The sequence below is a fragment of the Narcine bancroftii genome, chromosome 11 (assembly GCF_036971445.1).
Source record: "Narcine bancroftii isolate sNarBan1 chromosome 11, sNarBan1.hap1, whole genome shotgun sequence".
NCBI lineage: Eukaryota > Metazoa > Chordata > Chondrichthyes > Torpediniformes > Narcinidae > Narcine > Narcine bancroftii.
This window is the reverse complement of record NC_091479.1, coordinates 29,947,203-29,952,364: the sequence shown is the minus strand read 5'-3', so window position 1 is coordinate 29,952,364 and position 5,162 is coordinate 29,947,203. Positions and strand designations below refer to the sequence as shown.

Sequence of the window (5,162 nt, the reverse complement as noted above, 5' to 3'; positions counted from 1 at the left end):
AAACTAATCAGAAGTGCCATGTGGCTTGATATAATGCACGATATTTCATCTCCAACGGCCAAAGATGTCAGGAAAAGAACACGAGGAGTTGGCAATGGCCATCGACGTACTACTCAAGAACCACACCCAGGGCCGTACTCGAGGCATCAGGACTAAATGTCAATGAAGTGTTGGGGTTAGGATGGGGGAAGCATTGCTGCATTGACTAAAGCATCTTTGGCATTGCAAACTCAACCTCTGCCTCTGTTGTCCAGGGATAATCCCTGTGCTTTGTAGTGAGGATTGGAAACCATGGTCGAAGAATGTCAGCAGCTGCTGGAATGAATCGGTGACAGAAGTTTTTCATGCCCAAGAATTTCTGCAGGCCCTGAACCGTGGTAGGTGTTGGAAAAGCACAGACTGCCTCTACCTTGATGGTTAAGGGAAAGACACCATTGACCATGATCTTGTGTCCCAGGAAGTCGATGGTGGACTTGCCAAATTGACAAATACTATGGTTGATTGGAATTCCTGCAGCCATTGGAACAGACAGCCTAAATGCAGTTGGTTATATCCTGTTCAGTTTGACTGGATTTGAGGACGTCATCCAAGTAGATGGAAGTGAACTCTGCCCAAAGCATCTATAAGATGTTGGAAAGTTTGAGCGGCATTCTTCAGCCCAAATGGTATCTTTAAGAAATTCAAAAAGCCCGAAAGGGGTAACAATGCCATCCTTATAGACCAGGATCTGACGGTATCCCTTGACAAGATCAACTTTGGAGAAAACATGGAAAATGTGCAGATGGGCAACAAAATCTTGCATATGAGGAAGAGGGTAATGGGACACACCCTGGTCTGTTTTGGAGGTGTTGAAATTAGGAGATAATGATGGGAAATTCATTGAGCAGGACAGCATACGCATCTTTGTGCGGGGTATGCATCCCGAGGTAGGAAATTCTCCCTTTGCTGCATACCAGTGGGTATGTTTTCAAAGTGGTGGAACGACCAATTTCCTCCACTTCACGTCTACTGGCAAATCATGGGACCTTCAAAAATTTGCACCCAAAATGACCTGTGCAACGGAAGACAATACGCAATTCCAACGCTATGTCACACCTCCTTTCCAAATCGTGACCCGTCCTTTGCTAAAGCAGGGAATTGTAGCCCCATTTGCTGCTTGAAGAGCCAGGTGTTGTTATTTATGTTTTTTTTTCAAAATAGGTTGGTTGGATATTTGCATTTACTAGCGTCGTCTTGAAGATACAATAGGCCGGTCAGTACTTGTGCCAGCTGCTGAGGCCCCTACTGGCAGCCGGCCTTTTCATTTCCTGCCTTTTTTCTCTAATAGGTAAATGGCTTTTTATGGGCTTTTTTCCCCATTGGCGATGGTAAAAACACCATTCTTGGTGCCCATCAGTAGGTTGATCCTTCTTTGACGGAATTGCAGATATAGGAGGCTTGTAGGACATGGGAGATGGATCTACTGATCAAAGCGGCTATTTGTAAGCAGACACTTGCGTTGCAGTATGATCGAGCCTGTCAGCCTCCCACGCTACATCATGGGGATGGCAGAAATCCATGTTAACGATTGGTATTGCGACACGACCCGGGAGTTTGGACAGGAATAGAGTCTCAAAAAGTAAACAATAAGAATGGCCATCATCTAATACGAGCATCTCATTCATTAGATCAGATGGATCCCTGTCACTCAGGCCCTCCATATTTAAAAGCTCATGTCTGGTCAATTCCAGGAGAAATAGGCAGAACCTGGTTGAACTGCAGCCGTGGTGGCAGCAGCTGCAGTCGTTGTGTCCATGATCACTGGAGATTCAAGCTTCGGCTGAATCTTGCATTCGGGGGGTCACCGTTTCTGGTGGCAACTTCAGTACAGCTACTAAAGTCATATACATATCCACGTTAGTCAACACAAGACTGCTTTATTCAAACTTTACAGACTTCTATATACCGCATTACTTGTCAGGGAAGATATTACAGCGGTGCTGAGGCAAGAGACTGGAGGTCTCATTGAGGGAGGCAGTGTGGGTAAAACTAAAAAATAAGAAGGGTGAGGTGACTATTATAGGGGTACATTATAGTCTGGCAAATGGGAAGGGAGAACTAGAAGAGCAAATGTGCACGGAATTAGCTGACATGTGCAGTAGGAATAGGGTGGTGTTGGTTGGGGATTTCAATTTTCATAACATCAATTGGGAAACACAGTCAGTGGGAGGGCAGGATGGCTTAGAGTTTGTACAATGTGTTCAGGACTGCTTTTTGCAGCAGTATGTGGAGATGGCCACTACAGGGGGGCAATGTTCGATATGCGGTTGGGGAATGAAATGGGATGGTTAACTGGGTAAGCAAATATGCAGATGATATGAAAATAGGGGGAGTGGTGGATGGTGAGGAAGGTTTTCTTAGATTACAGGATTTGGTTTGTTTGGAAAAGTGGACTGAAAGATGGCAGAAGGAATTTAATGTCGACAAGTGTGAGGTGCTGCATTCCAGAATAAATAACCAAAATAAGACATATGCAGTTAAGGGAAGGGCATCGAGGAATGCAGAGGAAGAGAGGGATCTTGGAGTTACGGTACAGAGTTCCTTGAAGGTGGATTGCCAGGTAGACAGGGTGGTTATGGCAAACTGGCCTTCATATATCATAGCATAAAGTACAGCTGGAAAATGATGCTGCGACTGTTGAAGGCATTGGTGAGGCCAGGTTTGGAGTATTCTGTTCAATTCTGGTCTCATTTGTCAAAGGAAGGATAGAGATAGGTGGAGAGAGTGCAGAGAAGATTTACAAAAATGTTTCTTGGCTTACAACATCTAGAATCCAGAGAAAGATAAAGGAGACTGGAGGGCTCATCGAGAGAGGCAGTGTGGGTAAAATGAAAAAATAAGAAGGATGAGGGTACTATTATTGGGGTATATTATAGGCTGCCAAATGAGACATGGTGAGACATTATTAAGACTTTGCTATCGATCCATGGAACCAGCAGGTTTAAATTAAGCCCTGTGAATGTCCTGCACCTACCCGCAGAAGACACCACAGATCAACGTGACGTTCCTCGGCATGCAGCACCGTGCACGTGTGGTCCATTAAATGGGTGAGTGCCCAGTGGTCTGTTTTATGGTATTGCGCGACATCGGAGAACCGCGTCACCGACGGTTCACAACGTGGGCTGTGTGCCCGCTTTGCCCTCTACATATATTTATTTAGATTATTCATTTGGTCATTACATGCTGCATATTGTGTGCTTTTGTGCAGGCACCATGGTAGTTTTGTCGGGTTGTAGATGTACGACCCAGTGCATCACTCCATGGATTCACAGAACATTACAGCACCGATACAGGTCCTTCAGCTTTTCTAGTCTGTGCCAAACTCTTATTCTGCCTTGTCCCACTTACCAGCATCCAGTCCATCACCCTCCATCTCCCTCGTATCCCTGAACTTGTCGAAACTCTTCATTGCTAACACTGAGCTCACATTTCTTCATGCAGCTGGCAGCTTGTTCCACTTTCCCACCACCTTGTGTGGAGAAGCTCCCCCTCATGTTTCCACTAAACTTTTCCCCTTTCATCCTTCGTGCATGTATTAAGGATTTCTCCAAGAGGCAGAGTCTCAAGAAAACAACCTCTATCCTCAAGGACCCTCGCCACCCAGACCAGGCCTTCTTCACACTGTGATCACCAGGGAAACAGGTCCAGGAGCATGAAGACGAACACCCAATGGTACAAACACAGCTTCTCCCCATCTGCCATCAGATTTTTGAATGGACAAGGAACCACAGTCACTCCCTCACTTGCTCTTCATTTTGCACAAATGGATTTCTTTTTTTAAAATGTAATTTAGTACAATATTTGCACCTGTATTGTTGCCACAAAAGGACAAATTTTCTGAAATGTTCATCACAATAAATTTTTTATTCTGAACACTGCGCGTACATCAGAAAACAATCATAGCTCAAAAAACAATTTCAAAAGATGAATTAACTATTTCCATGCACCCTCCCCTTTTATGTCTATTTTTCTAAATCCACTCCTTGATCGAGACTTCTCCACTTAAACCCAACCCACATTTCTTCTCCCATTCAAAGTACTCAGTAATACACCAAGAAACTAAAATAAAATCTCAATGCTGGAAATACTCAGCAGGTCATCTACTGGAAAAATAATTGGAGATAAAACCTTCAGGTCGATAACCTTTCACTGGGATTCAGAAAGATGATCTACTGGAAAAATAATTGGAGATAAAACCTTCAGGTCGATAACCTTTCACTGGGATTCAGAAAGATGATCAAACAAACCTGATTCTCTTTGCTGAGAAAAAGAAGAGGGGAAATAACAAACTGAATACATGGGATGAAAAACCCAAGCAGCAGAAATGGCAGTGGTGCTGGATGAGTGGAGTCGACTCGTTGATCAGCACATATATCTGGATGGAGGGGTAAAGGATAAACAAGACAAACATGATGCCGTCACAGTGAGGTACAAGACGACAGCTGCAGAGAATCTGAAATGAAGGAATGGTCAAAATACTTGTTTTTGGATCAATGTGACAAAATGTGATCTGACGAAAGAAAACAAAATTGTTTTGCCCTGCCAGAACTGTCTAGATCAGGGGGCACAATAAAATAGTCCAGAAGCCAACATTATGAAATTGAACAGAGAAGTTATACAAATCGGCAGCAAGAGATTAAACACAGTTACATAATTCCATGAAAGTGGTGTCACAGGAAGACAGGGTTCTAAAGACAGCATTTGTCACCTTGGTCTTCATTAATTAACATATTGAAAATAAGAGTTGGGAAGTTATGGTGAGGTGGTATAAGATGTTGGTGAGGCCACATTTGGAGTTTTGTGTGCAGTTCTGGTCACCTAGCTACTGGAAGGGTATTAGTAAGATTGAAAGAGTGCAGAGAACATTTACGAAGACACTGCCAGGTCTTCAGGAGTTGAGCTACGGGAAAGGTTGAACAGATTGGGACTTTATTCCTTGGAGTGTCGAAAAATGAGTAAGAGATTGATTAAAGTGGCACATGAATGGGAAAAAAGGCTGAGAAAGACTGCAGTGGACCCAAATGTGAAGGAAATATTTTGCTTGAGAAAAATTGTCATTGGCCCATTTCCTCTGGAGTTATGAAACCATGCACAGAACAAGTCAATGAGGTACGATTAAAACA

At 43.6% G+C, this 5,162-nt stretch overlaps 1 long non-coding RNA gene across 1 annotated transcript; it reads left to right on the top strand.

The window, feature by feature from the left end:
- Positions 1-2,622: 2,622 nt before the first annotated feature.
- Positions 2,623-3,912, top strand: LOC138745705 (uncharacterized). The gene is made up of 2 exons (XR_011346428.1): positions 2,623-3,086; positions 3,580-3,912. It is a non-coding gene; the product is annotated as an uncharacterized lncRNA (long non-coding RNA).
- Positions 3,913-5,162: the final 1,250 nt, after the last annotated feature.